The 13,580-nt window shown below is 33.3% G+C and overlaps 1 pseudogene; it reads left to right on the top strand.

Annotated features, from left to right (window-relative positions):
- Nucleotides 1–1,209: 1,209 nt before the first annotated feature.
- On the top strand, nucleotides 1,210–8,823 carry LOC112024812 (rust resistance kinase Lr10-like; annotated as a pseudogene).
- Nucleotides 8,824–13,580: the final 4,757 nt, after the last annotated feature.

Genomic DNA, 13,580 nt, shown 5'->3' with positions numbered 1-13,580 from the left:
AACTTTACTGTTGCTAATTTTTGTTTTTGGGCTAAGTTTTTTGGGTTTGTATATTTTGTTTAAGATTTTAGATCTATAGATTTTTTTTTTATAGTCTTCAAAATGAGAAAAATGCTAGAATTACAAACTTTTTTACAAATCTATAATATGGTTACTAGTCATTGGTTAGTAAAAAACTAGCATAAATGGTGGGTCCAAATGTAAACCAATAAGAATTTACTACCTAAACAGTTTGTAAAAATATTGTAGAAAAGTTTGAAATTATAACGTTACTCTTAAAAGAATCAACAATATTATTAAAGGAGTAAAGTGTAATTTTATAAAACAAAATTGCTAAAATTAATAACTATGCATATACTAATTTAGAAATATATATATATATATATATATATATATATATATAAGTTGCTATGTGCTACACACTTAAATATTTTATTTTACAAATTTTGGTAGAGAATTCGGTTACATTTGCCTTCACATTTCTTTCTTACCGCTACATGAGCAACTAATTTGTTCTTACTTGTTACTAGCATTTTTTATTATTAAGAGCACTAGTATTGATAAAAGTTGATATTTACCATTTTAAAATTTACTTTATCTGTTATATCAACTCACTTTACAATATACTCTACATCTCAACTATTAAATTTAATTCAAATAACAGAGAAACGAGAGGATGTTTTTATATTAAAGAATTTTTTCAACCTACTACAGTGGATTCTTATTTATAAGAACCCATTGTAGCAAGGTTGCAAAACAATTTGAGTATACCCACCCGGACATAGTGGGGTTTTTATGCTTTTGGGCTGTAAAATAGTAATAGGGATTTTTACCACTCCTAATCCTAGTGCTCTAATAAAACTTAGGCGTAATTAATAACAAGTGCTAGTGAGTGAGTAAGTGATTATTATAATTATTATTTTTGAAACATATAGTGGTAAAAAGATTACTTTAACTAAATTTTCATTCAGCCAAAAAAAACAAAAAAAAATTAAATGTTTATAAGAATTAAAAATAAATAAATAAATAATAACTGTCAAATAATTAATCAAGATGACGTATGTGCTGACGCGCATGTGATATTGATATTGATATTGTTCCACTACCACGAACTTGCGCTTCATCTTTCTTGGACTGGAAACTCTACTTTCTTGTTGAAGATGCTGGATCAGAAAGAAGACTTTTTTTAATTGTGTTTGTCTATAACTGTGGAAGGTTTTTAGTATTTACTATTGGAAATATTCCTCTCTTTCTCTCTCCTACCTTATTCCCCTCTCTCTCTCTACCTACCTCAATGGCAAGAGGATTGACGTTCACTGCTGTAGGACTCACTGTCCTCATTGCTCTTGTATTAGTCCCTCTAACTTGCTGTGCTACTACTGCTATGGCTAATCTTAACTGTACCGCTTCTTCTTGTGGGAATATCCACAACATATGCTATCCTTTTCAATTGAAGACCGACCCAGAAAACTGTGGGTTCCCTTGGTATGAACTTTCGTGTGAGAACAATCGTACGGTTCTATACTCGTTTGGAGGAAAATACTACGTACAGGAAATCAGTTACAACAACTACACAATCCGGATCGTGGACTCAGCTATGCAGAAGAACAATTACTTATCCACTCCCAATTATTCTTTATATCGATACAATTTTACTTCGGAATATTCGTCTGAATATACCACGTATCAGCGAAAGGGGACGGTGCCGGAGCGGTATCCCGAACTATCACGGAGTTTGGTTTGGATGAGCTGTGAAAAACCAGTGAATTCTCCATTGTATTTGGACACTTCTACTTGCAATTATAATGACAACTCTTCTTCTATATCTGATTCCAAGAGGTATAGATATGTTACACTTGGTATAACCGACGCATCCCTAGTGGAGGACTCGTGCCAAGTAGAGAAGATGTTTCTGACTTCGTGGCCAATGAATAATGATGATCCAAATATCTCCTGTAAAGACATCCACAATGAATTGGTATATGGCTTTGAGCTTTCATGGCTCAGAGGTATTTGTGATACTTATTGCGGAATAGGGAACTATTATTGCTACCTCGATGACGCGAACCATGTTCAATGCGACGACGTTACTGGTGGGTAAATAAAGCGAGAAAGGCCATAACACTTTCCATTCTCTAATTTACATGTTGTGCATTATTTTCCCTTGCAAGATTCTCTCTTTTCTGAACTCTTGCATTTTTCCACGCACTGTCACCATTCACTAACCATTCATCTATTTATTCTATTAAACTTCTATAAGACCAAACTTCTTGGTGCATAGGCCATCCATAATTCCATACCAATGTAATAGACATACTAGGATATTTTTATTCAAGTCTCAGTATAATGACTAGATTTAATTTTAAGGCTTCCAAACGCTGATGTTTTTCTTTTATTTGTCATTGCAGGATTGCTTATCCGTATCCGAGATACACTCCTAGGTGAGGTTTCTTTCTCAAAAAAGGGTAATATAGAATGGACAATAAAATAGAATTGTATGAATAATATATTGTGCCTGATGTGATGATGACAGAAGTAGAGGAATAACCATGTACTCAGGCAATTGGTTGATCTCAAACTTTTATGTGCATTAGGAAATGAAAAGTAAAAATTATCGAATTTCTTAAGAAGATAGCTTCTTGGTGCCTATGCAATCAATTCTAGTGTAACTGACATGTTAGGGAATATTGATCGTAGTTTCCGTATAATGACTAGATTAATTTTGATGTTGTTCTGTTATTTGTCAAAAATGCAGAATGGGTCGATGGCTATAAACGACATAATGCATACTGGTGGAACGCCTTGGTAAAAAATCCAGGATTGTTGTATGGACCAGATTCTGAAGAATTCGGTGAGGTTTCTATCTCAAAAAATTTGTTTGAAGGATAATAATTAATATAGAATGGACAAGGAAATAGAATTGCATGAGTAATTGCGCCTGATGTACTTGGGTAATTGGTTTATCTCAATCTTCTAGGCTTGAGGAAATGGAAAGTAAAAATAATCGAATTTCTTAAGAAATTAGCTTTTTCTCTTGATTAAAATTTTTTTTCTCACTCCTTTCAACCGGTTCCCAAAAGCAAACCACTCTCTCCAAGTTCTTCCACCATTTTCATCCATCACAAAAAAACTCACATACCAATAACTCCAATCCAAAGGTCCCCAATTGCAAACCACTTTTTTTGAGTTACATTGTTTCCGTTCTCCCCAGTACGTTCTTCCTCAATTTCAGATCAACCCATTTAGAAATCAAATCCTTATTATTTCTTTCAAACACAACACATTCAGATCAAACACACAAATACAATCAGATAAAAAAAAAAAAAAAAAACTCAAACAACCCAGATTAACGGTCATGAGACAAAATACGATCAGAGAGAGAACGTAATCAGAGAGAGAAGGCGATTAGAGTGGGTCATGGTCGTTCAAACTCAACTTGGCTTTCTCCGTTACGCGAGCTAGCGGCAAAGCCGTTATTGATCGCAGTTACAGTTTTGGCATCTGGTTCTTAAGACACAAAGCCATGGTGTTGAGAATTGAGAGTTGTTAATGCAGTTTTATTAGGCCTTAGACTTTTCAAGTTATTTGGGTCACTTGTTTCACTAATTAGTAATTCATCTTTCGTCAGCAAAAAGTAATTCTACCTTTATATATGAATTCCTTGCAGATTATTGGCTCTTCTTGATCTATACAGTACATAACATTGGTAATAGCCTGATCTCTTCTTCAATTTTTTTTAGCATGCGATTCATTAACATTGTGCTTAAAAATATTTAGTTAGTTACACATGCAAACAAGACGCAAATATTAGTTGCATTAACATGAAAACAACGTATATTGTGCTTTCCATTTGTCATGCCCCAAACTTAAAAATGGTCCAAAACATGAGAAAACTACTGCCTAAAGGTATCTGTGAATTTTTTTCAATCCAAACAATTCTTGCAAACATCTAGAAATTTTCATAACAATTTCATTAAAGATTCAAAGTAAGTTAGAGCTCTACGAATTATTACAAATACCACTTACCACAAAAGAATTGAGGTCTACATATAATTCCATGTCAATAACTTGTCCTAACAGGAATAAAAGTCATCACCACTATTCTATACAAAAGAATAAATCAAGTCTCCTTTAGGATGTACAACACCTAAAGATCACCATCTCAAAAATCTAGTCTCTATTAGTAGTTGTCTAACTACTACTAGCCACAAAAATCGAATCCATTAGTAGGTGTTTAACTACTACTAGCCACAAAAATCTATCTCAAAATTATCATTGCCTACTTTAAAAAGTTTGGTAAAAAAATGGGATGAGAGACAGAGCCCAGTAATTTAGGAATTTTAATTTGATTTATGCAAAATCAATTTCAGTAATAACATGACAAGAATGATTAAATAATCTAGAACAAAGCTCGTTAAAAGAATCACCATAAAACTACATGAGATATATATATATATATATATATAGAGGGTTGGGTTCAAGTTACACGTGGTGTAACTCTAAGCAATGTTATACCACTTAATATTTTTTAATTGGATGCGAATATTGACAAATTCACCGTTAGATTACATTATCTTCGTATATTCTTCATACTTGCAAAATTTCAAGGAAATCAAAAATTAATAACTATGTCATCAATCAATTGTTAAAATTCAAATTTTTATAGTTTAAAATAATGCATAAAAGATGAGTTTATGGATCAAATGATAAATAGCATCAGATTGATATGAAAATTGGCATACATATTAAGAAAATATAGAACATGTAATTTAACGGTTAGATTTTCAAAATATTAATTTAATAATAAGTTATTGAGTGGTGTAACATTACTTAGAATTACACTAGGTGTAACTTGAACCCAACTCATTTATATATATATATATATATATATATATATATATATATATATATATATATATATATATAATGTGAGCTATCAAAAAACACCATCGAAAAATCCAACCCAAGACCACGTGATAATACCAACACAAAGCCAGAACTAATCTGCCGACACAAAGCCTAACTTAATTTGTCAAAGCGAGAGGATTTGTTACATATTTATATGCAGCAATTACTACATACAGGGTTAGAAGGCAGCAAAAAATAGGTGACAAGTGTCCAAAGGACCCTTGGACACTTGTTGCTTCATTCCCCTACCAATTGCTGCATACTGTCACAAATCATCTCCCTTTGTCAAAATAATGCGATAAATCCATGGAGTCCATTATCAGTGGTCAAATTAAGATGTTTTCCTTTCCCAGCCCACAATACATGCATTTTCCCTATGCAATATCAAATGTGGTGCACCTTTCATAAATAGTCATATATTAGAGTCACGGGCGTTCCACTCCTTTCACTTAATAAATGCGGTGTCGTTCCTTCATAACTGCATTTTTCATTTAAACAATATGGCACCGTCATAAGAAAAGTTCTAACTTCATTATTTAAAAACGACACTGTTTTCTCTGGTTGTTATCTTCCTTCTTAATAGAAAGGGAAAGATCCAAACGTGAGGAATTATGTTTTGAGATTTGTTAGTTTGCTAATTGCTAAGAAAATAGTTCAAATATTTAAAGGAGATTGAGTTATTTATATAAAGTACATGAATTTTAATAGTTATTTATGGCCCGTGGAAGATGTTTGTAATGATAAGGGAATAATAGTAGCGTACGTAGGAGTAAGGTTTTAGGGTCTATCTTAGGAATAAACACCTAAACCAAAACTACTAGCACACTTAAATCACCATTATCTTTAGCTAGAAATGGCTTTAGAATGGAATGGAAATAACGAACTAAACAGAACACATGCAAAAACACAAAGATAAACTTTTAAGTTGCGTTTAAAAACTTAAATTTGGATTTGAATTTGAATTTTAAATTAATAGATTTGAAATGCATTGATTTTAAGAGTTATTTCAAATCTAAGGATTTTAAATATTTAAAATTCTTGGTGAATTTGTCAAATCTAAATCTTTGACCTTTTTTAAAGTACTTCTCAAACAAGATATTTAGATTTTAATCATCCAAATCTAAATCTCAATGCCCAAATCATGTCATCCAAACACTCCATTACAGATTATTTACAAAATTCTCTACTCTATCTTTCTATTCTACTGCTATTGCAATTGTACATGTGTAGGGCTAGGATGGTTCAAGTACGTTGGCCTTTTAAAAGACAACAATCACTTGACTCTAACCCTTGTGACGGTACAAGTAGTTAATTACTACAAATAACAAAGGTTTTCAGACCCAGACCGTTCATTGAACCGTAAAAGGGAGAGGTTCAAGGTTTTTGAGGTCCAACCGAGGTCAAACCGTGATGACGTCATAATTAATTTAATAATTAATTAGAGCCTAAATATAGATAGTAAATTTATAAAACTAGCAAAATTGACTAATATATCTATATATGTAAGGGAAATTTAATGATTTTCAAACATATATTTAATAATTAAATAAGAAAGTTAATAAAATAAAATAATAACCATGAAAGCATTAAAATTTATGATTAATTTTTGAAGTAAAGTTTAATATCTTTGAAGGATTTTAATTAAATTTTTTTTTTATTCCTTGTAAGTGATGGATAATTTAATTATAAAAAAAAAAATTGCTAAGGGGTTGGACCGCACGGTTCTCACCGGTTCATGCGGTCCAACCCCGGTTTTAGGGGTTCATGGAATTAACAAAAAATTCTGTTCTTTAGGCTTAAAAAACTGGTTTTCATCCCGGTTCCCAGTTTTCTCAGTCCGACCTCCCGGTCCGGTCCGGTTCTGAGAACCATGCAAATAATAACATCTCCTTTGATTTGAGGGGTAGTTATGAAATGAAAATAACTACCATTCTTGCCTATAAATAGATGATGCATTTTAATTGAAAAGGGACAACAAAGACCACACACACAACACAAAATGTCTGATTTCTATATAGAGATGTAGGTAAATCAAGTAAGTCCTTAGGTTTGTAATAGATTTTAGGCTTGTAAGTTTATTTTATTTCCCTTGTGATCTTATTTAATCAAGTAGGTTTTAATCTTTTACATTTCCTGCTTTGTAAGGTAGGCTTTATAATCTAGGTATTTTCTCATCTTTATTGCTAACTCATGCACTTCTCAAAAGGTCCTATTAAATTAGGCATTTCCAAATCCCAAATTCTAATCCTCGAAAACAAATTTTTACTTCGAACTATTTAGAATCACTTCAAGTAACATAAAAATTGGATTCTACTCAAACAATGCCATTGGGATTTTAATAAAAAAAAATTATTTTGTTCATTTTTCTCTTTTAAAATTGAGGAATTATAAAATTTATTTTTTGTTTTTTTTATGTGGATTTTAACTATTTTTTAATGCCAATTAATTTATTATTATTATTTTATTAATCATGTCATCTTTTAAGCATGATAGCTGTGGAAACATTTGACCACGCAAGTAGTTTCCATCACTGAGATTAAAGACCAAATTTAACAAATTCAAAACATAAGGATTAAAATGAAAACAACCCAAAATATAAAGATTAAACATGTATTTTTGTGAAATTAAAAAAGCGGATAGCAATGCTACAACAAATTTGTTTTCTCATAGTTATTTTTGTGATGTTCCTGTACAGTATTATTATACCTTGCAACAAAAATTGTCTTGGGGACCTCTTGTGTCGTGGCCTTTTTGATATATAAGTGGCGTAGGAGGCATTTATCATCGTATGATGCTGTTGAAGAATTTTTGCAAAGCCAAATTAACCTCATGCCAATTAGGTACTCTTACTCAGAAATTAGGAAGATGTCCAAAGGTTTTAAGGATAAACTGGGTGAAGGAGGCTATGGCACTGTATTTAAAGGAAAGCTTCAAAGTGGTCCTCTTGTTGCTATAAAGATGTTGGGTAACTCTAAAGCTAACGGGCAAGAATTTATCAACGAAGTTGCAACAATTGGAAGGATTCACCACGTGAATGTGGTGCAACTCATTGGCTTCTGTGCTGAGGGGCCAAAGCGTGCCCTTATATATGAATTCATGCCTAATGGTTCTCTTGAAAAATACATTTTTTCTCGAGAAGAAAGTATCCTCTTAAGTATTGAGAAAGCATATGGGATTTCTCTTGGAGTGGCTCGTGGGATTGAATATCTACATCGAGGATGTGACATGCAAATCTTGCATTTTGATATCAAGCCTCATAACATTCTTCTCGATGAGAACTTCATTCCCAAAGTTTCTGATTTTGGGCTTGCAAAACTTTATCCAGCGAATAATAGCTTAGTGTCTTTGACTGCTGCAAGGGGAACACTAGGATATATAGCTCCAGAGTTGTTCTATAAAAACATTGGAGGGGTTTCTTATAGAGCTGATGTTTATAGTTTTGGTATGTTATTGTTGGAAATGGCAAGCAGAAGAAAGAACGTGAATGCATTTGCAGACCATTCAAGCCAAATTTACTTCCCAACTTGGGTCTATGGCCAATTTAGTGAAGGAAATGACATAGAAATAGAAGATGCCCCAGAGGAGGAGAAGAAAATTGTTAAGAAGATGATCATAGTCGCATTATGGTGCATACAAATGAAGCCTAGTGATCGTCCTTCAATGAACAAAGTTGTAGAAATGCTTGAAGGAGAAGTTGATTGCTTACAAATGCCTTCCAAGCCTTTCCTATCATCATCACCGAGGAGACCGACCGGGGATGTAGGAGACAACTTAAATTCAACTAGTTCATCATTTCAATCAGGTGAATCAAGTCAATCGACTAAACTTTAAATGCAAACAAACTATTGATTTTAATTGGGATAGCAAACGTCTCAACTAAATGAGTGCAATTTGCAATTTACAAAGATGCTTCATATTTCTGTGTAACAAATAATTGTTCCCTTGACTTGTTATAGCTCTCTTTACTTAGAATTATACGACTTGTAGTCTTTCTCATTTCTTAATAAATGTTTAGTGGTCTGGTTGAAAGAGTTTGATGAGTTTCTATATAATGGAAAGGAGAGGAAATAGAGAGAAAGATTGAGAGAATAATCTGTGATTCATATTATCTTGCTTAATGAATAACTGAGAGCAAAGAATACTTTATATAGTATACAAATGAGCACTAATGGCTCTGATTAATTAATAAAAGAAAAATTATAAGTCCACATTATCCTCCACACTATGCGTTGAGACTGAAACTGTGTAACTAACTCGAAACAGACTTAGGCACGTGTGCTTGAGTGGAAGACCAGCTCTTCACGTGTAAGGATTATAAGTTCACAATTTAATTCGTAGACCAAAACTGTGTCGTTCAACTAATTCCAGTGACACCGTTTTGGCTTTGATTATAAAACGTCACCGTATGGATATTTGGTTAACACTAGTGTCATTAGTTGATTGGTGCATCTGCTTTCCCTCTTCATGCTCTGTCGTTGTGTACAAATGTCAGAGCTATGTTGTAAGTTGTAACATAATTAATCAATTCAATGAAATCACATATTATTACATTCTCCTGCATGTTTTGCTTTTGTTCTTGAGCAAAGCTATGTTGATGTTGTAACATTGTTTTATTATACTTATTAGAAGTGTCAATGAAAGCTACAAAATTCAAACCTCAAATCATCTTCTAGTTACTAGTGACAACAATGTTAGTGAATTTTGTACCCAAAATTAGAATGGTTTGATCACAGGCAACACTAAGGAGCCGTTTGGTAGAGAAATTTGAATAATGTTGTTTAAAATTTTTAAAAATATAATTTAAAAAGCGTTGTTAAAAATATGTATTTATAGTATTTATAAAGAGAAAAATGTGTTTGGCTTGTGTTTTAAATAGGTATTTTGGTGTTTAGAAATATGAAGTTGTGTGTTTTGTAAGTGTGTTTTTTTTTATTTTTTTTTTTTTTTTTTTTCTGCCACTGGACAGAGCACTTTATTTCACATCAGAGGAAGACTGATAACCCACAACGGTCTACACCTCACACCACACAACACCCTCCCCTCTTTCTCTTGCCTCTGTGAAAACATCTCTACCTCACTTTTCACTTCTCTCTTTGCAATACCAAACCAACATCAACAATACCCATCTGCAGATTTGTATGTCATTTTGGCCGTGGGTATGTGTCATTTTGCTTGCAAGATCGGCGTGGGTCTAACGGGTTGCTGGCGAGACTGGCGTGGGGCTGATGGTCTAGTAGTTTTGGTGATGGGTTTTGGCAGTGGGTATGGGTTGTTTTCGCCGTGTGTCTGGTGGTTTGCTTGTGAGATCGGCTTGGGGTGGATGGTCTAGTAGTTTTGGTGATGGGTTTTGGTCGTGGGTATGGGTGGTGATGGGTATGGGTGGTCAGGTTCATGGTGGTGGTAGAGGGTTGCCATGGTGGTGGGTATGAGTTTGCTGGGATCATGCTTTGATGGGTGGTGGTAGAGGGTTGCCATGGGGCGATTTTTCAGTCTGAATTAGGGCTTTGATTTTGGGGGTTTAGAACAACGTTTATGAAGGAGGGTGTGGGACGAGTTATGATGGATTAGGTGGGTGTGTGAGATTAATGGAGGGTGTGGGAGAGGTGAGGAGGGTGTGTGAGATTAATGGTGATGCGACTTATGTGCGAGAGGGAGAGGAGAAAAGCTTCAAGATCCTTGCTGGAGTGACGCGTGGGAGAGCCGTTGCAGAGAGACCGCAATGCACTGATGCGTGGGAGAGAAGAGACGATATGATTATACGTGTGGGCCTAGAGCACAGTAAAACACACACTCAAACAAGCTTGAACAGAACTAAACTCATGTGGAACACTTGCTCAAACACCTCTCGAAGACAACTCAAACCTTCCTAGTTCAGACTCGCGTACCAAACAAAGAATTCAGCGTGGGCCCCACCTGTTTGGCTGTTTAAACACAGAAAAACGTTGCTTAAACAGGGCTACCAAACAGGCCCTAAACTTTTGCAAGAAATGAAAGGAAATAAAAGGAAACTTGAGTGTTTTTTTTTTTTTTTAAATTCATTTTATTTATTTATTTTCTTTAGAAAATCTTTTTTTTTCTTTTTTTTATGTGGATTTTTTTAAGTATATTTAGATACTGATGTGGTTTTTTAAATGTAATTAATTATTTTTTATTTTTATTAGCTGTGCATGTGTGTGTCAAGGGAGATGACAAGTACTACAATGAAAATAATTTCATAACATAAGGATCAAAATGATTGAGAAAAAATTATATATATGAGCACTAAATTGAATGGATTGGGGTGACTTAACATAAAGAAAATGAAGGGATTCATTTTTCTCCATGACCCAACATATTCTTTCCTGGAAAGGGACAGAGAAGAAAAAGTTCTTATGGTTCTCTCTTGTTTTTTACTTTCGTTGTGACTTGTTTAGCGTTTGTAGATTGTAGTTGTGACTTTTTTTCTTTTTTTCTTTTTGGGTTTATTTATTTGTTTTGTTGTTTACTTGTTTAGCTTAGCATTTATATTGACTTATTTTATTTGTTGTGAGTTACCTGCTGGCTGTGAGTAATTTGTCTATTTAGTATTTATTAAGTTGAAATATCATTAGGTAAAATAATTTATTTGGTTATGTATTATTGCTGTGATATAATTTTTTTATTTATTAAATTCAAACATTGTTAGCAAAATAAGTACTGAAAAATTGATTGATAGGTTTTACTTATTTCAAAACTTAAAATGAATATAAATTATGTCTAAAAATATTTAAAATACACCTAAAAATAAAATATAATTAATTAATAATCGTACCCGAGACTTGTCATACTCTAATTTTTCAAAAAATGTCGTACCTCCCATACCCGTACCCGTATCATACCGCACTTGTGCAACGTAGGAAGTAGACACCATTGCTGAAAATTATTTTGTCCAATAGCGCAATAACCAGAACAAAAATAGTTCTCGTTTCTTTTGGGGGGGTGGGGAATTGCATGTAATGCAAAATTTGATAATGCTACCAGAGATTTCTCATTGGTACGGACTTTTTTTTTTTTTTTTTTCAAAATTTTCAAACTTGTCTCCGTTTGCAGCAGTGTCTATATTACGAGAACCAAGAAGGTTAGTTGGACTCTGCAAAGCTCCAGTGTTACTACATTTTGATGGAACAATTTTAGCTGAAACAACCATGCATCTATAACTTTGAAGAAGAATCCAAATTCAAGAGCCCAAGTATGAAACTGAAAGTAAGAAATGTTTCTATATTACTGGTGCTGTGGAGTGGTGCTTCTGCTTCGACGGTGTGGATTTGAAAGTAGGAAATGTTGTCATTTTCTTGACCTTCTAACTTGTAAGAATCCATGATAGGAAGGGCCAGGTTTTTTTGGCTTTTGGCCATTTCAACATTTTGTTTTTGGGAGGTTACATTAAAAGAGAGATCGTAGCGAAATTTATTACAGAATTAATATAAATGATTTCCAATACTTGTGGATCGATGAAACAAATATTATTGCACTCAACTTCTGTTGTTCATCTGAATTTTTTAATTTGCTAGAACTAGAACTAGATGTAGGAAGAGTGAATCGTCAAACTTAAACTTACCCTTTCACCACTAGTTCAATATGTTTTTCGCCATTGAGCTAAATTTTCTCACACGTATAACTATTTTCCAGGTCCGCAGTCTACACATAAGAACTCCTCAGATATCAACTGAGCCTTACAGCCCATTAAAAAAGATGTAAAGCTCATGCTGAAAGTGTTTTTTCTTTTTTTACATTGGAATATAAAATTTCATTGCTCACAATTTTGTCATGGGCTACTTTTATAAGTCGGATGGGCTGATTTTGTAAGTTTGATGGCTTTTAGGACAGGAAAAGAATAGTGATTGGGCCCATCTAGCTCCCTTTCCTCTTGATTTATTTTGTTATATATATATAAAAAGAATGACAATCACTTAGTGCATTAATTTGAGCAACTATTTCCTGACATTCTTGACCCGTGGTTGACAGACAAGGAAATTGATTAATTTTTCTTACACGGTATGGCCTAGCTATTTAATTTAACGTGTTGGAAGTTTGGACTTTGGATGACAATTTGTATTTTTCATTGATGATTATGTGAGAAAGTAGTAAATGTAGGGGAGATAGTACTTGCAAAAGTCGTTTTCAAAGTTTGTACGGACTACCGAAAGGAAACCGAAGCTTCATGGAAGCTATTTGTTGACTCATGAGTCATGGCTTCAATTTAATTGGACATGAGTTGTGGCTTTAATTCGATCCGCCTCTACCATCAAATGTCAAAGTCTTTTACCTTGATTTGTCGTCTAATAGAATAATTATCGTAGAGCAAACACCATAAGTTGAGATTCTATCATATCTATAATAATAATATAATAATAATAATAAAATTGACACTTTTTGACCATAGTGACCTTGGCATGTGAGATAATGTAAACTAGAACAAAAAGTCCCTAGCCTATATGTATTCAAGAATGCAATAATTACGATAAGCTCACACACACAAGACTGATTGATTAGAAATGGCCACCCTCCAAATGGGGGAGAAAAATTATTTGTCGCTTAGAAAAATCAGTATTGCCTTGTAACTAGCAAGTTATTACTCTATTTAATTTCACACATGGTATTTTCAATTTTGTTTTTTTAAATTGGTGGTATTTACATTGATTTAATTCTGGGTT

This window comes from Quercus suber, unplaced genomic scaffold (genome assembly GCF_002906115.3).
Source record: "Quercus suber isolate HL8 unplaced genomic scaffold, Cork oak 2.0 scaffold_124, whole genome shotgun sequence".
NCBI classification, from domain to species: Eukaryota; Viridiplantae; Streptophyta; class Magnoliopsida; order Fagales; family Fagaceae; genus Quercus; species Quercus suber.
The sequence above is the reverse complement of the archived record's forward strand: the minus strand, read 5'-3'. Positions and strand labels throughout refer to the sequence as shown.